The sequence below is a fragment of the Pristiophorus japonicus genome, chromosome 1, assembly GCF_044704955.1.
Source record: "Pristiophorus japonicus isolate sPriJap1 chromosome 1, sPriJap1.hap1, whole genome shotgun sequence".
NCBI lineage: Eukaryota > Metazoa > Chordata > Chondrichthyes > Pristiophoridae > Pristiophorus > Pristiophorus japonicus.
Genome location: NC_091977.1, coordinates 482,262,588 through 482,286,977, shown reverse-complemented (window position 1 = coordinate 482,286,977; position 24,390 = coordinate 482,262,588). Strand labels below are relative to the sequence as shown.

At 46.2% G+C, this 24,390-nt stretch overlaps 1 long non-coding RNA gene across 1 annotated transcript; it reads right to left on the bottom strand.

Moving 5' to 3' along the window:
• Positions 1-1,910: 1,910 nt before the first annotated feature.
• LOC139276935 (uncharacterized) lies at positions 1,911-24,220 on the bottom strand. Its single transcript, XR_011595997.1, has 3 exons — positions 24,112-24,220; positions 15,588-15,773; positions 1,911-6,289 (listed from the first exon to the last, which is right to left on the bottom strand). It is a non-coding gene; the product is annotated as an uncharacterized lncRNA (long non-coding RNA).
• Positions 24,221-24,390: the final 170 nt, after the last annotated feature.

Sequence of the window (24,390 nt, the reverse complement as noted above, 5' to 3'; positions counted from 1 at the left end):
TTTTAACCAATAAGGGAATTAAGGGTTATGGGGAGTGGGCGGGTAAGTGGAGCTGAGTCCACGGCTAGATCAGCCATGATCTTGTTGAATGGCGGAGCAGGCTAAAGGGGCTAGATGGCCTACTCCTATTCCTAATTCTATGTTCTTATGTTGACCGGCATGGACACGATAGGCCGAAATGGCCTCCTGCGTGCTGTAAACTTCTATGATTCTATGAAAGCACCACGTGTGCTCACTGGATAGCGGGCATTGACTGTGAGGAAGCGCTGAGTGGGTCCCAGACCAGCTAAACGTTTAGGGAGTGGTATCCCTTTCTGTTTCAGAAAACTCTGCATTCTGTGTTGGTGCTCGCAGGGCAACATGTGTACAGTCAATGGCACCACGAACCTTGCGGAAGCCTGCAAATCATCCAATTCCTATGGGCTAGACTTTCCACTTTTTTTGATCGATACCGTCCACTTAACGTCCATTTTAACACTGAAATGAGGTATAACGCAGAGATATCACCTATTTAGGAACAAAATGGAAACTAACACCCATGTCTGGTTCACTTATCGCATTTAGTAAACGTCGAGAATTAATTACACCGCCCGCCCGCTTTTTTTTTTGCCGTAAAGATCAGAATGGGCGAACTAACGGCCATAATATCGCGAGCGTTACTTTCGGCACCTCAGCCTCATATCGCCAAAAATATCACTCGCCGAAAAAAACGTTGAGAAAAAGTTGCTCTCACCTGAACTAAACCCAGCAGTATGGACGCCATGTTGTAAATCGGAGGTCGGTTCATATAAAAAGCTGCTTCAAGTTCTGGGGAGTTTTTATGTACTGTGGAGTTCTTTTAAGGCGATTTGAAACATAGAAACATAGAAACATAGAAAATAGGTGCAGGAGTAGGCCATTCGGCCCTTCTAGCCTGCACCGCCATTCAATGAGTTCATGGCTGAACATTCAACTTCAGTACCCCATTCCTGCTTTCTCGCCATACCCCTTGATCCCCCTAGTAGTAAGGACCTCATCTAACTCCTTTTTGAATATATTTAGTGAATTGGCCTCAACAACTTTCTGTGGTAGAGAATTCCACAGGTTCACCACTCTCTGGGAGAAGAAGTTCCTCCGCATCTCGGTCCTAAATGGCTTACCCCTTATCCTTAGACTGTGACCTCTGGTTCTGGACTTCCCCAACATTGGGAACATTCTTTCTGCATCTAACCTGTCTAACCCCGTCAGAATTTAAATGTTTCTGCACATCTGAACAAACATCTTATCATACTGTGGACGATTTGAATTTATTTTAGGTGTTTTAGTAGGTAAATTTATTGTTTGTGAACAATAGGTATAATACTGATTGTTGTTGTAATAGGGCCTGTAATTTCTCAGCCTGTCTTGATGATTACGCACATGCTGCAGACTAGAGATGGAAGAAGGTATATTCAAGAGCATTATATGTCCAATCAAAGTGGTGGCAGACTGCTGAGGAAGACGAGAACTTACACCCCACGCACTTACAGGGAGAAGTGGTCTTATCTGAGACAATGCGCAACAAGGTTATGTGAAATAAAAAACATTTAATGAGAACATTTGAATAAAATCATAATTATAACTGTAAAAAACACTCCACCCCACAACAAATTGATAACATTTATATAATTCATAAAAGTGTTCACATTTCAAACAAAACTTCATAATTATAGAACACAAATGCAAAAAAACAAGGTATGCCCCTCCTCCCTAACCTCCCGACAAAACAGCAACCACAACATAAAAATACTGTGACCAATACAACTCCAGCGGCCATGCACCTCACTTTCCTTCCCCACCGCCCCCCCACCGCTTCTCCTCCCCACCTCTACCCCTTCCCCACCCGACTCCAAGCCGCCTTGCTGAGGAGCTCCTCAGGCGCTGCTTCATTGGGGGGGATGACGGCAGATCCGCTGGTTGGACAGATACGGGAGAGGATGGTCTGGAGGAGGGAATTTCGTCCAAGCCAGAAGCAAGACCTTCCTCCTAGCTCGCATGTGTTGTTGGCAATGGGGGTGCGGCACCTTGGGGTGCAGTGCCTCACGCCAGGACCACTGGGAGCCTCTGCCATCAGTGTTCCTGGCTATCACCTCCAGGGCCTCTGCCACCCGAGGCATGTACTCGGTCATGGTGGCGGACATACTGGCCAGCTGTTGGGATATGCCCCTCATCTGGAGGATCTGCTGACCTATCTCAACACTCCTCCTGGACAAGTGTACCATGTCCCCTCTCAGATCTGCCGCTCGTGTAGCTGTCCTGCTGCGTCGAACCAACCTCCGCGGGGTTGGCACCGTCATGGAGACACTTGGGGTGCCCTGTGGCAAGGTGCTTGGGTCCACTACCACTACGGTGGAGGAGGGCATGACCGCAGGAGCACCAGATGCCATTGGTGTCGAATAGATTATGGAGCTTATCGATGCAGGCTCCTCGACACTGTCATCCTGCTGCACGGGCGAGATTCAGGGCTCCTCAGCACCAGATTGACGATCCTCCGGCGAGTCCGGCGCCAGCACCGCAGCTTCTTGGCTCGGTGGTGTTGCATGGGGCCACACTGCTGGCTGAGCTACAAAACATAAATTGAGGTTATTAAAGGAGAAGGGGCTGCTAGGGTCTTAAGGTGATTCAAAAGCTACACACAGCATATGCACGACAAAAGCACCACAACTATCAAAATCATCACAGACATCACATTTCATGACCATGAACAAATTCTGCATTACAATGATTTTCATGAGGCCGTCATTATTTAGGTAACACTTTTATCAATCATCTATCATATATTATTGTTCGGATATGAGTGGGCGTGGCATCTGTTGACTTAACATCACACAATGGTGTATACTTTACTCACGTGGCATCACATCAGGTTCTGCTGCTGCTTGCGTGGCTGACCGCTGGTGGCTCCCCACTAGTGCCAGCACCTCGATGTCGGTGAGCTCACTGATGACTGGTGACCCGCCACCCATTCGCCGCTGCTCGGCCCTATTTTTCGAAAGCTTCTTCTGTAAAAGGTAACATCAGCATGACATGACATGAGATCACTGGGTGAGATCATTGCTAGGTACTGTCACAGAGACTGATACAATACATAATAATCATGATTACATCTGTCGGTTATGAAAATTATCATTCTTTACCTAAAGATATACACCGTCAACGCAGGCTTTGAGTAAAACATTCCCGGTATAAGTGCAAGACATCACATTTGATTTTAATCACTCATTACACCTACAATTCAAATTATATAAATACATAAGTACATATAAATAAATGTAATACTTACTCTGACGGATCCGACAAGGCCGTTGCAGTGCTTGCGGCACTGGTTGCCCTCATGCATCTCGTTCGTCGCCGACGAGACCACCTTGGCTATGTCGGCCCAAATCTTCTGGTAAACCTTTGGGGTGGGCTTCCCACGCCCACCCCGGGTCAATTGACCCCTGCGTGACTCCACCTCCTGCAGGAGGTTGGCATTTGCCTCGTCGGAGAATCTCTGAGCTCGTTTTCGTCGTCCCACTAGTTCCTCTCTCACCTCACTGCTTTCGCCAGCGTCCTCAGCCTCCACAGTGTGCTGTGTCGCCTCCTCCATGCCTTCCATTTTAACTATATTTTTTTCCCCCAAAACTCCGTGCGAACGTTATTTGTGCACTCAATTATTTTTGCTGCTGGCAAATCTACCTCCTACCTCCCACAACAGCCAAACAACCACACAACAAATCCACACATGTTTTCAGTTCCTCTTTGCTCCCTCCTGGTAAGTGGAGCTGAGTCCACGGCCAGATCAGCCATGATCTTGTTGAATGGCGGAGCAGGCTCGAGGGCTGGATGGCCTACTCCTGTTCCTAATTCTTATGTTCTTATGTTCTCTCTCTCTCTCTCTCTCCTCTTCTGCACATGTATTGATGACCCCTGACCTCCTGAAACGCGGGAAACGACCGTTACCATGGCATTGCTATGGACGCCGACATTTTACGGCAGAAGGGCAAAAAAAATTCTGCTAACGCCCATTTCACATCGCTCGCGGTAACACCCATTTTATAAAGTGGAAAGTTGAGGTTTTGAAAATGGCCGATAATCCGGCAATCTCAAAACCCATATTAACTGCCAACGCTGGAAATAATGCCCATTTTTGGGCAATCTGCACAAAAGTGGAAAGTCTAGCCCTATAGTCCTCTCATTCTGGCTCTCCCTGCTCGTTGGGAACTCTATGAAGTCCATCCTGCATACGTACAGTGCCCTTGTCACCTGGCGAATGTATTGCGTGCTGCGAGATGCAGCCTATGTCCCCTGCTGCTGCCTGGAAGGAGCCAGAGGCATAGAGAGCCAGCGCCACAGTCACTTTGACCTTGACGGGCAGTGCAAACCTGTTGCCGCTGGTCGGCTGTAGGTCTGCCTGTAGGAGCTGGCATATCTCTGTCAGCAATTCTTTTCTGAAGCACAGCCATCGAACACATTGCGCATCAGAAATGTGTAGGTATGAGTGATGTTCCCTATAAACCCTTGGAGGGGGGTGGGGTATAGTTTCCTCCCCAAATATCTGCGACCTCTTCGATTCCATTGCAAACCATGGACAATAAGCTTTCTTCCAGCTTGAAGCCACCTGCCAATTGCAACCAGCATGATTTTCTGCCTAACTAGCATTGCCCTCATTGAACTCTCTTACTGACCTTGAAAACAAAGGGTTAAGTCAAATAAAAGTGCTGTTTTAAAGTGTGCACGAACATAGCGTTCTGCGCACAACCGTGGCAGTCACTGACAACTGCGATATAAGGTTCTCCAGAGTCCCTTTAGATATGGCGCCATTTGCGCCTGCTGCACCCTGGGACCATCTGGTTTTTTTGGGTCGGGTCCTGGGGCGGATGCAAAATCAGGCATAATGCACTCGGGGTGCTAGTTCAGCCTTGCTCGACGATTGACGTCATCCTGATGGTCAAAACGGAGGGCGGGGCAGTAAGTTTTTGAGCCGCCGCAAAACCATTGCCGAAACTTCCAGTTGGACGTTAAATCTTGGACAGCCCATTTGACGCCCAGAAACACCTTTTCTCGCCCTGCCGAAGCGCGAAATGGGCCGCAATTTAGTGGAAAATCTAGCCCATAGGCTTTTAGAAACCCGAGCTTGGCTTATTCAAGCCACTACTTATTGATTTACCTTATCATCTCTTCCTTCAAACTCAGTACGGTCCAGATCTTGACCCTTTCTCAGTAAAATGTTCTCAATAAAAAGATTACTTCATTCATTATGATTCTTGTACATTCACATCTCTGCACCTCTCTCTGTTACCCTGTTTCAGAACTTCTGGTGACAGACAGCTTTAAAGTATACATCATGGGGACATAGTAACAGATTTGGAGATTATTTTAATCTTGCTAGCCCAAAGGTAACCGGGCTAGCAGGCAGTTAGAACCGGCGGGAGATTCACCTGCTATGACCCACTCCATTTCTGCTGTCTTCTATTTAACCTGCTCTTCTGAAGCAGGCAGGGTCCTTCTTTAAATATGCAGATACAATCATGTCATTGGACCCTGACTGCAATTTTAACTGGTGGCCTAAGGGAGCGAAGCCACCATGGCTTCCCTGCTAGGTGAAGATAACAGGAAGAGGCTCCAAGGCCAGACGACCCCAAACAGGTAAGTATTTTTCAACAATTTTTATTTTCCTTCTGAGGGCCAAGACAGGAAGATCTCATGCTACCGAGGTCAGTGGATTGGTAGAGGGGGGGAAACAAGAAACAAGTGTGGGGGGTGGGGGGAGGGGTACAGAGTGTGGGAGGTTATCGCTCAACTCAGCCCTCCCACCCATCCGATTTCCTCTCCAGGTTAAAATCGAGGCTATCGTAACATTTTCAGGCAGGAAATCTTTGGTCTTTTTAGCCCATCAAATAACCCTCAAATGCACTAACTGTGGATAGGTTGGTTAGATGGACAGTGGATTCTGGGTAACAACCTCATTCATGATGTAATTGGTGATGTCACACAAGGAGGAACTCAGCACAAACCATTAGGTCACAAAAACATAAGGCATGATCAGGTGATGAAGGCCTACAGCCCATTTGATCTCACCCTACCGGAAACACAAACTCCTCTGTCTCCTCATTGCAGCATTTAGCTGCTTTGTAAATTAAGCTGGTGTCTGAGCCTCAATCTCTTTTCCAGCGAGTGAAGACTCTCTGTTTGAAGAAGTACTTTCTGAAGTCTGTCCTGCTGCCTTGGTGTACCTGACGGTATTGTTCCCTGTTTATCTTCTCCAGACTGTTAAGTGTCTTCTGAGCGTCTGTTAGGTAACACAAGATAAAAGTCCACAGGGTTGGGGGTAATATATTAGCATGGATAGAGGATTGGCTAACTAACAGAAAACAGAGTTGGGATAAATGATTCATTCTCTGGTTGGCAATCAGTAACTAGTGGGGTGCCACAGGGATCAGTGCTGGGACCCCAACTATTTACAATCTATATTAATGACTTGGAAGAAGGGACTGAGTGTAACGTAGCCAAGTTTGCTGATGATACAAAGATGGGAGGAAAAGCAATGTGTGAGGAGGACACAAAAAATCTGCAAAAGGACATAGAAAGGCTAAGTGAGTGGGCAAAAATTTGGCAGATGGAGTATAATGTTGGAAAGTGTGAGGTCATGCACTTTGGCAGAAAAAAAAATCAAAGAGCAAGTTATTATTTAAATGGAGAAAGATTGCAAATTGCTACAGTACAGCGGGAAACATAGAAACATAGAAAAATAGGTGCAGGAGTAGGCCATTCGGCCCTTCGAGCCTGCACCGCCATTCAATAAGATCATAGAAACATAGAAACATAGAAAAATAGGTGCAGGAGTAGGCCATTCGGCCCTTCTAGCCTGCACCGCCATTCAATGAGTTCATGGCTGAACATGCACTTCAGTACCCCCTTCCTGCTTTCTCGCCATACCCCTTGATCCCCCTAGTAGTAAGGACTTCATCTAACTCCCTTTTTAATATATTTAGTGAATTGGCCTCAACTACTTTCTGTGGTAGAGAATTCCACAGGTTCACCACTCTCTGGGTGAAGAAGTTTCTCCTCATCTCGGTCCTAAATGGCTTACCCCTTATCCTTAGACTGTGACCCCTGGTTCTGGACTTCCCCAACATTGGGAACATTCTTCCTGTATCTAACCTGTCTAAACCCGTCAGAATTTTAAACGTTTCTATGAGGTCCCCTCTCATTCTTCTGAACTCCAGTGAATACAAGCCCAGTTGATCCAGTCTTTCTTGATAGGTCAGTCCCACCATCCCGGGAATCAGTCTGGTGAACCTTCGCTGCACTCCCTCAATAGCAAGAATCATGGCTGATCATTCCTTCAGTACCCCTTTCCTGCCTTCTCTCCATACCCCTTGATCCTCTTAACCGTAAGAGCCATATCTAACTCCCTTTTGAATATATCCAGTGAACTGGCATCAACAACTCTCTGCGGCAGGGAATTCCACAGGTTAACAGCTCTCTGAGGGTACTTGTGCATGAAACACAAAAGATTGTGTGCAGGTACAGCAAGTGATCAGGAAGGCTAATGGTATCTTGGCCTTTATTGCAAAGGGGATGGAGTACAAAAGCAGGGAAGTCTTGCTACAGCTATACAGGGTATTGGTGAGGCTACATCTGGATTACTGCGTGCAGTTTTGGTTTCCATATTTACGAAAGGATAAATTTGCTTTGGAGGCAGTTCAGAGAAGGTTCACTAGGTTGATTCTGAAGATGAGGGGGTTGACTTATAAGGAAAGGTTAAGTAGGTTGGGCCTCTACTCATTGGAATTCAGAAGAATGAGAGGTGATCTTATCGAAACGTATAAGATTATGAGGGAGCTTGACAAGGTGGATTCAGAGAGGATGTTTCCACTGATGGGGGAGACTAGAACTAGAGGATCTTAGAATAAAGGGCTGCCCATTTAAAACTGAGATGAGGAGAAATTTCTTCTCTCAGAGGGTTGTGAATCTGTGGAATTCATTGCCTCAGAGAGCTGTGGAAGCTAGGACACTGAATAAATTTAAGACAGAAATAGACAGTTTCTTAAACGATAAGGGGATAAGGGGTTATGGGGAGCGGGCAGGGAAGTGGAGCTGAGTCCATGATCAGATCAGCCATGATCTTATTGAATGGTGGAGCAGGCTCGAGGGGCCGTATGGCCTACTCCTGCTGCTATTTCTTATGTTCTTATGAATGATTGGGAGACTTTGGTGAATATACAAATATCTACCATTATGCTCTTTAAGATTGGGGGAGAATGCAATAGACTGCACTTCCCATTTTAAAGCAGGATCACAGAGATCTGCAGTTCCACCCCTTAAATGTTTGACTTTTTAACTTTATTTTTTAAGAACTTGCATTTATATAGCACCTATCACATCTTGTCTGGCCAATATTTATCCCTTAATCAACATCGTTAAAAAATATTTTTCTGGTCATTTTCACATTGCTTTTTGTGGGAGCTTGTTGTGCGCGAATTGCCTGCCTCGTCTTCTACATTACAACAGTGACTACACTTCAAAAGTACGTAATTGACTCTAAGGTACTTTGGAAGTTTTTCTTTTTCTTTTCCGCAGAACAACCCAAAACATTTTACAGCCAATTATTTACCTTTGAAGTATAATTACTGTTATGTAGGCAATTTGCAGTTAGCAAGGTCGCACAAACAGCAAATAAATGAATGACCCGTTAATCTAATTTTGGTGGTGTTGATTGAGGGATGGATGTTGGTCAGGATATGGGAGAGCTCCCCTAATTTTCATTAAAAAAATGTGATAGGACTTCTTACATTCACCTGAGAAAGCAGACAGGACCTCAGTTTAACATCTCAGCCAAAAGACAGTACCTCCAACAGTGCAGCACTCCCTCAGTACTGCACTGAAATAGATGGTTAGTTTATATGCTTAAATCCTAAAGTGGGTTTGAACTGACAACCTGCCAAAACAAAAACAAAATACTGTGGATGCTGAAAATCTGAAATAAAAATGTAAAACAGACAGAAGGGATGATGGTGCAAGGCCAGTTTCCATTATCACCTCATTTTGCCTTGTACCAATCATCCCTTTTGTCTTTTAGTCTGTCCTGCCTTCCACCCTATCAGACCTTCCCTTTTGTTCTTTCCTCCCCTCCACCCTTTCCCTGCCCCTGCACTTGCTTAAAACCTGTCCCATCTCTAACTTTTCCCAGTTCTGATGAAAGGTCATTAGCCTGAAACACTGACTCTATTTCTCTTTCCACAGATGCTGCCTGTCCACTGAGTATTTCCAGAATGTTCTGTTTTTATTTCAAACATTTGGGGACGGTAACCGAGGCCACGAAATTGGGTTGCGCCGCCGAGAGGAAGTGGAGTGCAATGTCGGGTGCTCAATTTCCTCTCGGGAGCAGGACCAGGGCGGTAAGCGCAGAAATTTTCCAGCGTTACACAGCCTTTCTGCATAGCAGTGGCGCGAGCACAGGGCCCTCCCCTTCCATTAAAGGGGAGGGCACGCTACGAGCTCTGCAGTGGGGCAAGGGGCCACCACTTCTCCATCGGGGAGGGGGTGCTGTGGCAGGGTTTTTACAACAATCTGGTAGTTTCATGGTCACCATTACTAGTTTTTGTTAATTCCAGAATTATTTAATTGAATTTAAATTCCCCAGCTGCTGTGGTGGAATTTAAACTCATGTCTCCGAATCATTAGTCCAGCCCTTTGGATTATTAGTCCTGTAACAGACCCACTATGCTACCATACCCCACACTTCACACTCACTAAAATATTTTTTGAAGTGTAGTCACTGTTATAACCTCGGCGAGCACAACAGGCAGTTTTGTGCACAGCAAAGTCCCACAAACAGCGATGAGTTGAATGATCAGTTAATAACTGATGTTGGTTGAGGGATAAATATTGCCTAAGACACTGGGAATATTCCCCTCCTCTTCTTCAAGTAGTGCTATGCGATTTTTCACACCACCTGATTGGGCTAACATTTAACGTTTAAAGAATCTGCAAAAAACATGCTCAGTGAGTAGGCAAAAATTTGGCAGATAGCGTATAATGTGGGAAAATGTGAGGTTATCCACTTTGGTAGAAAAAATAGAAAAGCAAATTATAATTTAAATGGAGAAAAATTGCAAAGTGCTGCAGTACAGAGGGACCTGGGGATCCTTGTGCATGAAACACAAAAAGTTAATCTGCAGGTACAGCAATAATCAGGAAGGCAAATGGAATGTTGGCCTTTATTGCAAGGGAGATGGAGTATAAAAGCAGAGAAGTCCTGTTACAACTGTACAGGGTATTGGTGAGGCCACACCTGGAATACTGCGTAAGAAAGGATATACTTGCATTGGAGGCAATTCAGAGAAGCTTCACTAGGTTGATTCCAGAGATGAGGGGGTTGACTTATGAAGATAGGTTGATTAGGTTGGGCATATACTCATTGGAGTTCAGAAGATTGAGAGGTGATCTTATTGAAACATATAATAATAAGGGGGCTAGACAAGGTGGATGCAGAGAGGATATTTCCACTCATAGGGGAAACTAAAACTAGAGGACATAATCTCTGAATAAGGGACCGCCAATTTAAAACTGAGATGAGGAGGAATTTCTTTCCTCAGCACTTTGTAAATCTGTAAAATTTTCTGCCCTAGAGAGCTGCGGAGGCTGGGTCATTGAATATATTTAAGGCGGAGAAAGACAGATTTTTGAGCGATAAGGGAATGGGGAGCAGGCAGGGAAGTGGAGCTGAGTCCAATTTCAGATCAGCAATGATCTTATTAAATGGCAGAGCAGGCTCGAGGGGCCAAATGGCCTACACCTGCTCCTATTTCTTATGTTCTTATGTTCATTCAAAATGTCGCAACTCCAACACTCCCTCAGTACTGCACTGAAGTGTCAGCCTAGATTATATGTTCCAATCACTGGATTGGGGCTTGAATCCACAACCTTCTGACTCAGAGGCAAAAGTGATACCAATGAGTCCCGGCTGACATTATATCAATTTTATGGAAGGATGAGCGGTTTCCCTCGACTCTATGTGTTTTGGTGAAGAGAGTGTGGAGGAGCAGAGGGTATGGACTCATCATAGGCAGTCCCTCGGAACCGAGGAAGACTTGCTTCCACTCCCAAAGTGAGTTCTTTGATGGCTGAACAGTCCGATATGAGAGCCACAGGTCCTGTTACATGTGGGACAGACATTCATCGGGGGGAGGGGGCGGTAGGGCTGGTTTGCCGCACGCTCCTTCCGCTGCCTGCACCTGGCCTCTTCATGCTTCTTGTGTCGAGCCTCAAAGAGCTCAACGCTCTCCCGGATGGACTTTCTCCAACGAGGGCAGTCTGCGACCAGGGTCACCAGGTATCAGTGGTGATGTCGCACTTTACCAGGGAGGCTTTGAGGGTGTCCTTACAATGTTTCCGCTGTCCTCCTTTGGCTCGTTTACCATGAAGGAGCTCCGCATTAAGCATTTGCTTAGGGAGTTTTGTATCTGGCATGCATACTATGTGTCCTGACCAGCGAAGCTGATCGAGTGTGATCAGTGCTTCAATACTGGGGATGTTAGCCTAGTCGAGGACACTGATGTTGGTGCGCCTGTCCTCCCAGGAGATTTGCAGGATCTTGCGGAGACATCGTTGGTGATATATCTCCAGCGACTTGAGGTGCTTTCTGTACATCGTCCATGCCTCAGACCCATACAGGAGGACAGGTATTACTACAGCCTTGTAGACCATGAGTTTGGTGGTTGATTTGAGGGCCTGGTCTTCAAACACTCTTTTCCGCAGGCGGCCGAAAGCTGCTCTGGCGCACTGGAGACGATACTGAATCTCCGCATCAATGTCTGCCTTTGTTGATAAGAGGCTCCCGAGATATGGGAAATGGTCCACATTGTCCAGGGCCGCGCCGTGGATCTTGATGATTGGAGGGCAGTGCTGTGCGGCGATGACAGGCTGGTGAAGGACCTTTGTCTTCAGGATGTTCCGGGAGGAGCTCCTCAGCCACAGGAAGATGATTGAGATTGGGGTGATCTTGGACCTGGCCTGGAGGCGGCGCAGGTTAAACAGCTTCCCACTGGTTCTGTAGTTTAATTCACTCCAGCGGGGAGCTTGTTGATTGTGAGGTGGAGCATGGCAGCGAGGAAGATTAAGAGGGTTGGAGTGATAACGCAGCCCTGTTTGACCCCAGTCCGGACGTGGATTGGGTCTGTAATGGATCCGTTGGTAAGGCTCACGGCCTGCATGTCATCGTGAAGCAGGCAAAGGATGTTGACAAACTTTTGGGGGCATCCAAAACGGAGGAGGACGCTCCATAGACCCTCACGGTTGACAGTGTCAAAGGCCTTTGTAAGATCGAAAAAGGCCATGTATAAGGGCTGGTGCTACTCCCTGCATTTTTCCTGCAACTGGCACGTTGCAGAGATCATGTCTGTTGTGCCCCGTATGGGACAAAATCTGCATTGTGATTCCGGGAGGAGCTCCTCAGCCACAGGAAGAAGATGATTGAGGAGAACTCGAGCGACAACTTTCCCAGTGGCTGAAAGCAGGGAGATTTCCCTGTAGTTGCTGCAGTCGGACTTGTCCCCCTTTTTAAAAATGGTCACAATCACTGCATCTCTGAGATCTCCCGGCATGCTCTCCTCCCTCCAGATGAGAGAAATGAGGTCATGTATCCGCGCCAACAGCGCCTCTCCGCCATTTTTTTAGCGCCTCAGCAGGGATTCCATCCGCACCCGTAGCCATGTTATTCTTTAGCTGTTTTATGGCTTTGCCAACCTCGTGCAACGTTGGAGTTTCACTGAGTTTGTGGTGGGTGGCATGCTGCAGGATGGAATCAAGAATATTTGAGTCGAAGGCAGAGTCTTGATTGAGGAGATCTTCAAAGTGCTCCTTCCATCGGGCCCTGACAGCCTCGGTGTACTTGATGAGTGTTTCCCCGTTCTTGGCTAGGAGTGGGGTGGGGCCTTGGGAGTTTGGACCGTAGGTGGCCTTGACTGCAGTGAAGAATCCTCGCATATCGTGGCTGTCGGCCAGTTGTTGAATCTCCTGTGCTTTCTCCATCCACCACCTGTTCTTTAGGTCCCGAGTTTTTTGTTGGACCTGAGCCTTGAGCCGCTTGCAATGTTGTTTTGCAGCTCCCGAGTTGGGCTGTTGCTTGAGGCTCAGAAATGCTTTGCGCTTCCGATCTATTAGTTCTTCGATCTCCTGATCATTTTCCTCAAACCAGTCCTGATGTTTTCTAGTTGAGTGACCAAGTGTCTCTTCACAGGCACTGGTTATAGAGGCCTGGAGGGCAGACCAAGCGCTATGGGGATTCAGCATCTCAGGGTCATCGAGGCATGCCAGATTGGCTGTAAGGCGCTGGCTGTATAGGGCTCTCTTAGCTGGATCTCTAAATAAGGCATTAACTTTTTTGCGGAGCTGCTTCTGCTGTCCCCTCTGCTTTGGGGCAATGTTAATGTTGATAATGGATCGGATTAGGCGGTGGTCCGTCCAGCAGTCGTCAGTTCCTGTCATAGCGCAGGTGATGCACACATCCTTGCAATCCCTGGCTCGGACCTGGCAGTGTTTGGAGCGAGGGTGTTGCCACGATGCCTTGTATTTGTCCCTTTGGCGGAACAAGATGTTGGTAATGAGGAGTTCATGTTCTAGACATTTTGTCAGGAGTAGGGTACCGCTGGAATTGGCTTTCCCTACCCCCTCTCTGCCAATCACGCCTCCCCAGAGGGCTGTGTCTTTGCCAATCCTGGCATTAAAATCACCCAGGAGGATCAATTTGTCGCCTGTGGGGACACGGGACAAGGATGTCTCGAGGTTGGAATAAAAATCCTCTTTAGCCTCATCCGTTGCATCGAGTGTGGGGGCGTACGCACTGATGACTGTGGCGCATTGGTTCCGAGATAGGGTGATACAGAGAGTCATGAGGCGTTCGTTGACCCCACAGGGCGAGTCTTTGAGGCGGTCGGCCAGCTCATTCTTGACGGCAAAGCCGACTCCATGAAGGCGGCGTTCTGACTCTGGTTTCCCTTTCCAGAAGAAGGTGTAACCTCCACCATGTTCCTTCAACTGACCTTCCCCTGCCCGCCGGGTCTCGCTTAGGGTGGCGATGTCAATGTCAAAACGTCTGAGTTCCCGGGCAACTATGGTGGTGCGGCGTTCCGGCCTGTCGCTGTTGGGACTGTCCATGAGGGTCCTGACGTTCCAGGTCCCGAACTTCATACTGACGGAGTGGAAGATGCCTGTGCGTGAGTTCTTTTAACGTAGGGTGGCCGCTGCACACCGGCAACCACACGGGCTTAGCTGAACAAGGTCTTGGTCCAGTGGCAAGGGGATCCAAGACAACTGGAGACCAGGCACAGCTCGATAAGCTTAATTGCCTACGGCGAAGTGTTGGCCGTAAGCTCGGCGCCGGGTAGCGCCATTGATGGTAGATGGCCCGAGGCTAGGTTGGGGGGCAGGCATTCGGAAGGTGACTTCCAAAGTTATTTTAAAAGATTAAAAGTTGTTAAAGGTTCCCAATTTATTTCAAAAGTTTCGAAGAGTTGTTAAAATGTTTTAAGAAGTTTCTAAGAATTGTTAAAAATCTGAGATGTAAATCAATAATAGATTATAAAAGTTTCCCCAATTTAAAAAGTTTCTAAAATTTGTTAAAAGTCAAAGATGGGTAAGTTAATAATAAACGTTTCAAAGTATTTCGGTTGAGAGTCTAAAATGTAAGTTTTAAAAGATCTCCCAAATTGTTTAATAAGTTTAAAAGTTGGCTAAAAGTTTAAAAAAATAATTAAAAGGGTATGGACTATAGCATAGAGTTGGACAAGTTTGCTGGCATTGGGTGAAGAGAGACTATTGCAGGACTTGAAAACATGGTCCAGTCCAGAACTTTGAAATCAATACCCTAGTGGGAACCAGTAGCACTTGGCAAGGACATGGTGATGGACAAGTGGCACATCTAGGTTAGTGCAAAAACTCCAGCTACCTTTGATGCTGTTTGGAATGTCCATGCATAGGGTAAGCAGGGAATACTCTTTGGGGACACATGTATCAATTTCTTGTTGATTGGATGTGGGTGCAGGTGATTTACAAATTCATTCCTTTGCCTTGGTCATTCCTTTGTGGTCGACACTATTCTCTTCCATTTTATTTCAGTGTCTCAAAGTCATTCATAAAAATTCCTCGTTGGTTATAACCAGTTGTCATGTTGAATCATTGCTATTGGCTTCCTTCCTAACCTCCAATTTTTCTCTCTATGTTTCCCAAAAGCACTGAATCATCCTCTGGTACAGATGTCTGGGCATTATCCAGTACCAGTAGGATATTCAACTGTGTAGGGCATTGTTGAAGAGTTTAATGCTGTCCACACGTGCACATTTGCTAGCAAGACTTACTGGATAGATAGCAGTGAGTAGCCAAAGGAATCAAAGGTACATCGGGCCCGAGACCTGAGCAGGGCTGAAGACAGGCAATAAATAATTGGGCCACACATCTGGGTCAAAGGCACAGCCAGGAGAGGAGTGAGGCAAAGAGTAGCGCAAGCACAGAGGTGAATGGGAGTTGGAAATAACCATCGAAATACAGTTTTGTTTATTAAATTCAATTATTTGTTTAAAACTTACATGCACTTTGAATGCTCCCAGTCCCAAGCATAGAATTAGAGGCCTTTATGTAGCTGTGCTTGGATGATGGTAGGGCTCGACTTGATGGTGATAGCGGATGGTGAGGTCCTACAGCTCCACCTGGTGGTCCAACTCAACTTAATGATGTTGGTGGGGCTGAGGGATGAGGAGACCCTACAACGCCATCTGGTGGTGCAAAACATCAGAATTTTATCATGTTCCTTAATCAAAAGGGTAAAGTTTACGATTTCACACCTTCAGTGAGGAGCTTTCCCTAGGAAAATCATGTATTGACCGCTGACCTTTGAGCGGAATTCCCAATATGTGCTCCTGAACAGTGGTGTACATTTAAGGAGATATTTCACAACTCTCAAGAAAAATATATTCCAGTGAGGTGGAAAGGGTGTAAGAGAAAAGATAGCCATCTGTGGCTAACTAAGAAAATTAAGGACAATATCCAATTAAAAACAAGGGCTTACAAAGTGGCCAAAACTAGTGGGACGACAGAAGATTGGGAAGTTTTTAAAAACCAGCAAAGAATGACTAAAAAAATGATTAAGAAAGGGAAGATGAACTATGAAAGTAAACTAGCACAAAATATAAAAACAGATAGCAAGAGTTTCTATCAGTATATAAAAAGGAAAAGAGTGGCTAAAGTAAATGTTGGTCCCTTAGAGGACGAGACCGGGGAATTAGTAATGGGGAACATGGAGATGGCAGAAACTCTGAACAAATATTTTGTATCAGTCTTTACGGCAGAGGACACTAACAATATTCCAACAGTGGATAGCCAAGGGGCTATAGGGAGGGGGGGAGGAACTTAACACAATCACAAAGGAGGTGGTAATAAGATAATGGGACTAAAGGCAGATAAATCCCCTGGACCTGATGGCTTGCATCCTAGGGTCTTAAGAGAAGTAACGGCAGGGATTGCGATGCATTGTTTGTAATTTACCAAAATACCCTGGATTCTGTGGAGGTACCAGCAGATTGGAAAACTGCAAATGTAACAACTATTTAAAAAAGCCAGACAAAAAGCAGGAAACTATAGACCAGTTAGCCTAACATCTGTGATTGGGAAAATGTTGGAGTCCATTAGGACATTTGGAAAAGCAAAATTCGGTCAGGCAGAGTCAGCATGGGTTTATGAAGGGGAAGTCATGTTGGACAAATTTGTTGGAGTTTTTTAAGGATGTAACGAACAGGGTGGATAAAGCGGAACCAGTGGATGTGGTGTATTTGGACTTCCAGAAGGCATTTGACAAGGAGCCACATAAAAGGTTACTGCACAAGATAAAAGTGCACGGGGTTGGGGATAATATATTAGCATGGATAGAGGATTGGCTAGCTAACAGAAAACTGAGTCAGGATAAATGGTTCATTCTCTGGTTGGCAACCAGTAACTAGTGGGTGCCTCAGGGATCAGTGCTGGGACTCCAACTATTTACAATCTATATTAACGACTTGGAAGAAGGGAATGAGTGTAACATAGCCAAGTTTGCTGATGATACAAAGATGGGAGGAAAAGCAATGTGTGAGGAGGACACAAAAAATCTGCAAAAGGACATAGACAGGCTAACTGAGTGGGCAAAAATTTGTTGGACAGTTTGGCAGAAAAAAATCAAAGAGAAAGTTATTATTTAAATGGAGACAACTCTCTGAGTGAAGAAGTTTCTCCTCATCTCAGTCCTAAATTGTTTACCCCTTAAACTTAGACTGTGACCCCTGGTTCTGGACTTCCCCAGTATCAGGAACATTCTTCCTGCCTCTACCCCGTCTAATCCCGTCAGAATTTTATATATTTCTACGAGATCCCCTCTCATTCTTCTAAACAGTGAATGCAGGCCTAGTCGATCCAGTCCCTCCTCATATGTCAGTCCTGCCATCCCGGGATCAGTCTGGTGAACCTTCGCTGCACTCCCTCAATAGCAAGAATGTACCTTCTTCAGATTAGGAGACCAAAACTGAACACAATATTCCAGGTGAGGCCTCACCAAGGCCATGTACAACCACAGTAAGACATCCCTGCTCCTATACTCAAATCCCCTAGCTATGAAGGCCAACATGCTATTTGCCTTCTTCACCACCTGCTGTACCTGCATGCCAACTTTCAATGACTGATGTACCATGACACCCAGGTCTCGTTGCACCTCCCCTTTTACTAATCTGTCGCCATTCAGATAATATTCTGCCTTCCTGTTTTTGCCACCAAAGTGGATAACCTCACATTTATCCACATTATACTACATCTGCCATGCATTTGCCCACTCACCTAACCTGTCCCAAGTCACCCTGCAGCCTCTTAGCATCCTCCTCACAGCTCACACCGCCACCCAGCTTAGTGTCAGCTGCAAACTTGGAGATATTGCACTCAATTCCTTCAACTAAATCATTGATGTATATTGTAAATAGCTGTGATCCCAGCACTAAACCCTGAGACACCCCACTAGTCATTGCCTGCCATTCTGAAAAGGACCAGTTTATCCCGACTCTCTGCTTCCTGTCTGCCAACCAGTTCTCTATCCACGTCAATACATTACCCTCAATACCATGTGCTTTAATTTTGCACACCAATCTCTTGTGTGGGACCTTATCAAAAGCCTTTTCAAAGTCCAAAAACACCACATCCACTGGTTCTCCCTTGTCCACTCTATTAGTTACATCCTCAAAAAATTCCAGAAGATTTGTCAAGCATGATTTCCCTTTCATAAATCCATGCTGACTTGGACCGATCCTGTCACTGCTTTCCAAATGCGCTATTTCATCTTTAATAATTGATTCCAACATTTTCCCCACTACTGATGTCAGGCTAACCGGTCTATAATTACCCGGTTTCTCTCTCCCTCATTTTTTTAAAAGTGGTGTTACATTGGCTACCCTCTAGTCCATAGGAACTGATCCAGAGTTGATAGACTGTTGTAAAATGATCACAAATGCATCCACTATTTCTAGGGCCACTTCCTTAATTCCTCTGGGATGCAGACTATCAGGCCCTGGGGATTTATCGGCCTTCAATCCCATCAATTTCTCTAACATAATTTCCTGACTAATAAAGATTTCCTTCAGTTCCTCCTTCTCGCTAGACCCTCAGTCCCCGAGTATTTCCGGAAGATTATTTGTGTCTTCCTTTGTGAAGACAGAACCAAAGTATTTGTTCAATTGGTCTGCCATTTCTTTGTTCCCCATTATAAATTCACCCGATTCTAACTGCAAGGGATCTACGTTTCTCTTCACTAATCTTTTTCTCTTCAGATATCTATAGAACCTTTTGCAGTCAGTTTTTGTGTTCCCAGCAAGCTTCCTCTCATACTCTATTTTCCCCCTAATTAAACCCTTTGTCCTCCTCTGCTGAATTCTAAATTTCTCCCAGTCCTCAGGTTTGCTGCTTTTTCTGGCCAATTTATATGCCTCTTCTTTGGATTTAACACTATCCCTAATTTCCCTTGTTAGCCACGGTTGAGCCACCTTCCCTGTTTTATTTTTACTCCAGACAGGGATGTACAATTGTTGAAGTTCATCCATGTGATCTTTAAATGTTTGCCATTGCCTATCCACCATATACCCTTTAAGTATCATTCGCCAGTCTATTCTAGCCAATTCACGTCTCATACCATCGAAGTTACCTTTCCTTAAGTTCAAGTTAAGTGGAAGGTTTTAAGGAGCGTCTTAAAGGAGGAGATGTAGAGAGGCAGAGAGGTTTAAGGAGGGAATTCCAGAGCTTAGGGTCAATGTAGCTGAAGGCACTGTTGCCAAGAGTGGAGTGATTAAAATCGGGGTGTGCAAGAGACCAGAATTGGAGGAGTGCAGGGATCTTGAATGCTTCTAGGGCTGAAGGTGACTACAGAGATAGAGAGGGATGAGGCCATAGAGGGATTTGGAAACTTTAAAACTGAGGCATTGCCAGACCGGAAACCAATCTAGGTCACCAAGCACAGGGGTGATGGGTGAACGGGACTTGTTGCGAGTTAGGATACTGGGAGTAGAGTTTTGTAGCAGCTTAAGTTTGTGTAGGGTGGAAGATGGGTGGCTGGCCAGGAGACTATTTGAACAGTCAAGTCTGGATGTAACAAATGCATGGAAGAGGGTTTCAGCAATAGATGAGCTGAGTCAGGGGCTTAGGTGGAAGTTGAAGTCTTGGTGATGTTGCAGATATGTGGTTGGAAGCTCAACTTGGGGTCAAAAACGAGACCAAGATTGCGTGTGGTCTGGTTCAGCATGAGACAGTTGCCAGGGAGAGGGATGGAGTCGGTGGCAGGGAACAGAGTTTGTAGCGGGGACCGAAGACATTGGCTTCAGTCTTTCCACTCCTTATAGTTGGAGGAATTTCCTGCTCATCCAATACTGGATTTCGGACAAGCAGTCTGAAAAATCAGAAACAGTGGAGGGTGGGGAGAGGTGGTGGTGAAGTAGAGCTGGGTGTAGTCAGCGTACAAGTGCAACCTGACACTGTGTTAGTGATGTGAGGCTGCAAGGCTCCCCTCATAATCCACCAATTTCCTCTCGTCTTTTTAATGGGCAGTGCCATCAATTGCCCATCAATTTAACAAAAGTGCTCCCCTCCCTTTGAAAAGGGACACCAACAATAATCCAAATTATAATTGAAACAAACAAAAATCTTATCAAATCAAGTCAGGATGTTGTTGTCCGTGTCGACTGCGCACTCCAGTGCCCATCGGTGGCGGAAGATCGAGCGGACCTGAGCAGCAGCAAGAGGAGGAGCGGCAGCATTAATAGAGCGGGAGAGAAGGCCTCGGGCAGAGCGGGGGCACATTCGAATTCAAAATCAACAAAAAAAATAAGGAGAGACATCACAGGACAGCAGGTAGGTGGCTGATTGGTGAGTATTACCTTTGTTTTTTTCACTCAAGTGGAGCAAGAGTCTTAATTTAGTGATATAGTAAATAAAGGCATGGCAGAACACCTCAGTCTCGTGGAATGCACATCCTGTGCCATGTGGGAACTCCAGGACGCTATTCGTGTCCTGGACAACCACTTGTGCAGAAAGTGTCGTCAGCTGGGGGAGATCGAGTTCCAAGTTGCGGAGCTTGAGCAGCAGCTAGCGTCACTGCGGCATCAGCGAGGCTGAGAGCTTCGTGGATAGCATGTTTCAGGAGGTGGTTACCCCGCAGCTTAAGAGTGTGCAGGCAGAGAGGGAATAGGTGACTGCCAGACAGAACATGAGGACCAGGCATGTAATGCAGGAGTCCCCTGAGTGCATCTCACTCTCTAACCGGTATTGAATACTGGGGAGTCAGAGCCAAGTCCATGGCACCACAGGTGGCTCAGTTGTACATGGGGGGGTGGGGGGGGAGGAGGAAGATTGGGAAAGCAATAGTGATAGGAGATTCGATGGTATGGGGAACAGATAGGCATTTCTGCGGCCGCAGACGTGATTCCAGGATAGTATGTTGCCTCCCTGGTGCCAGAGTCAAGGATGTTACTGAGCGGCTGCAAAACATTCTGGGGGCGGGGGGGGGGGGGGGGGGGGGCGGAAGGATGAACAGCCAGAGGTTGTCATACATATCGATACCAACGGCATAGGTCGAAAGGAGGATGAGGTCCTGCAGGAAGATTTTAGGGAGCTAGGAAAGAGATTAAAAAGCAGGAGGGAGGCCAATTTCAGTGGGTTTAAAATGGAACTGGCCCGGGTAAATTGGAATCAGATTGGCAGGCAAAACTATAAATGAACAATGGGCTGCCTTTAAAGAGGAGATGGTCAAGGTACATTCCCACAAGGGGAAAAAGTAGGGCAACCAAAGTCAAAGCTCCCTGGATGACGAATGGGATAGAGTAAGATAAAGCAAAATAAGGGGGTGTATGACAGATATCAGGTTGAGAATACAAGTGAGAATCAGGCTGAATATAGAAAGTTCAGAGGGGAAGTAAAAAAGGAACTAAGAGGGGCAAAGACAGCGTATGAGACTAGATTGGCAGCTAACATAAAAGGGAATTCAATAGACATAAAATTATTAAGGGATTTGACAAGGTTAATGCTGAGATGTTTCCCCTGGGTGGGGAATCTAGAACACGGGGGTCATAGTCTGCCACTTAGGACTGAGATGAGGAGAAATTTCTTCACTCAAAGGGTTGTGAATCTTTGGAATTCTCTACCTCAAAGAGCTGTGGATGCTCAGTCATTGAGTATTCAAGACAGACGTCGATAAATTTTGGGGAACGGGGAATTAAGGGATATGGGGATAGTGCGGGAAGGTGGAGTTGAGGTAGAAGATCAGCCGAAATTTGTTGAATGGCGGAGCAGGTTCGAAGGGCCAAATGGCCTACACCAGCTCCTATTTCTTATGTTTGTATATAATAAACGGGTAGTAAGAGGAGGTGTAGGGCCAATTAGGCACCAAAATGGAGACCTACACATGGAGGCAGAGGGCATGGCTGAGATACTAAATTAGTACTTTGCATCTGTCTTTACCAAGGAAGATGCTGCCAAAGTCATAGTGAAAGAGAAGCTAATTGAGATACTAGATGGGATAAAAGTTGATAAAGTGGAATTACTAGAAAGGCTGGCTGTACTTAAAGTAGATAAGTCACCAGGACCGGATGGGATGCATGCTAGGATGCTGAGCGAAGTAAAAATGGAAATTGCGGAGTTACTGGCCATAATCTTCCAATCCTGCTTAGATACAGGAGTGGTGCCAGAGGACTGGAGAATTGCTTATGTTCATAAAAGGGTGTAAAGTTAAACCCAGCAACTACAGGCCATTTAGTTTAACCTCAGTAATTGGATGCTTTTAGAAACAATAATCTGGGACAAAATTAACAGTCACTTGGACAAGTGTGGATTAATTAAGGAAAGCCAGCACGGATTTGTTAAAGGCAAATCGTGTTTAACTAGAGTTTTTGATGAGATAACAGAGGATTGATGAGGACAATGCAGGTGACGTGATGTACATGGACTTCCAAAAGGTGTTTGATAAACGGCTTTCCAGCAAAGTTGAAGCCCAAGGAATAAAAGGGACAGTGGCAGCATGGATACGAAATTGGCTAAGTGACAGGAAACAGAGAATAGTGGTGAACGGTTGTTTATGAGACTGGAGGAAGGTATAGTGTTGTTCCCCAGGACTCGGTACCAGGACCACTGCTTTTCTTGATGCATATGAATGACTTGGCACAGGGAACAATTTCAAAATTTGCAGATGACATAAAACTTGTAAGTATAGTGAAAAGTGAGGAAGATAGTGATAGACTTCAAGGAAACATAAACTGGTGAAATGCACGACACATGGCAGTTGAAATTTAATGCAGAAAAGTGCAAAGTGATACATTTTGGTAGGAAGAACGAGGAAAGGGAATATAAACTAAAAAGTACAATTCTAAAGTGGATCCATGAAAAGAGAGACCTGGGGATATATGTGCACAATTTGTTGAAGGTGGCAGGGCAGGTTGAGAAAGCAATTTAAAAAGCATACAGGATCCTGGGCTTCATAAATAGAGGCATAGACCTAGAAATGTTGTTCATTTGCCACCTGAGCCGGGGAGGGGGCGGGTGCTAACGGGGCGCAAACGATTTTGCGACCCGGCACAGCGGCGCTAACGACTTGCGCTAAATTTGCCGTGATTTTAACAGCGGCAGTAACCCGTAACGCCCCACTCCACTGGCAATGCTGACGTCATCACCATGCGCAGCACTCCGGATCCTAAATTGGGTATGGCCCCCTGAAGCTGCACCGGGCGTTGACAGTGACAACTTCAGGGGATGCGTACCGGTGGCCAGTCTCTCAGGGAGCGGAACTTAAAAGGGAGGTGGGCTGCAGTAAAAAAAATTGGCCCATTTTTTTTCCTGCATCCCGTTGCTGCTTTGAACGCAGGGTCCGTGCTGCGAGTGCCGGGCGGTTGGCATGGCACCCACACTGCCTGGTGGTCCAGGTAGGACTCTTTTTTTGCTGCAGAGTATGCAGCTTGGGCCCTTCCCTTTAATTAAGGGAAGAGTTCCTCCTATGCGGCAGTGCCTCGCTGCCCAGTGCGTAACGCTGCTGAGCTGTGTGCCCCACTCCCAACGTGTCCGCCGCAGAAAGGAAGTGGAGCACTTTATTTTGCACTCCACTTCTTTTGGGAGTGATAACCCCAATTTCGCACGAGCGGTGAGAATTATGCGCCTGGCGCAAAGTCTCGCACCTCACGAGTGTTACCCAATTTTTCCCCTGTACAAAAGCAAGGCCTTCAAAAGAGGACGCAGAAAAGATTTATGAAAATGGTTCCAGGGATAAGGGACTTCGTTAACAGGGATAGACTGGAGAAGCTGGAGTTGTTCTCCATGGAGCAGAGAAGGTTGAGAGGGGATTTGACAGAGGTGTTCAAAATCGTGAGGGGTCTGGACAGAGTAGACAGAAAGAAACTGTTCCCATTAGTGGAAGGGTCGAGAACCAGAGGACATAGATTTCAGGTGATTGGCAGAAGAACCAACGGCGATAGGAGGGAAAAACTTTTTTAGGCAGTGAGTAGTTAGGATCTGGAGAGGATGATGGAAGCAGATTCAATCGTGGCTTTCGAAAGGAAAGTGTGTAAATACCTGAAGGAAAACATTTTGCAGGGCTATGGGGTAAGGATGGGGGAGTAGGACTAGCTGAGATGCTCCACAGGCCAAATGGCCTCCCTCCTTCTGTGCTGTAACCGTCCATGATTCTATGGTACGTCACGCGCGCGCACGCGCACGCGCGCGCCCCCTCGCTGGAGACGGTTTGAGTGACATTGGCCGTCCTTGGGTTGCTCTGGTAACCGGGTTCCCGTGCGGTATGTGAAGATATGAGGGAATGAAGGTAGGGGCGAGGGGAGAGCGGGGGGGCGTGTC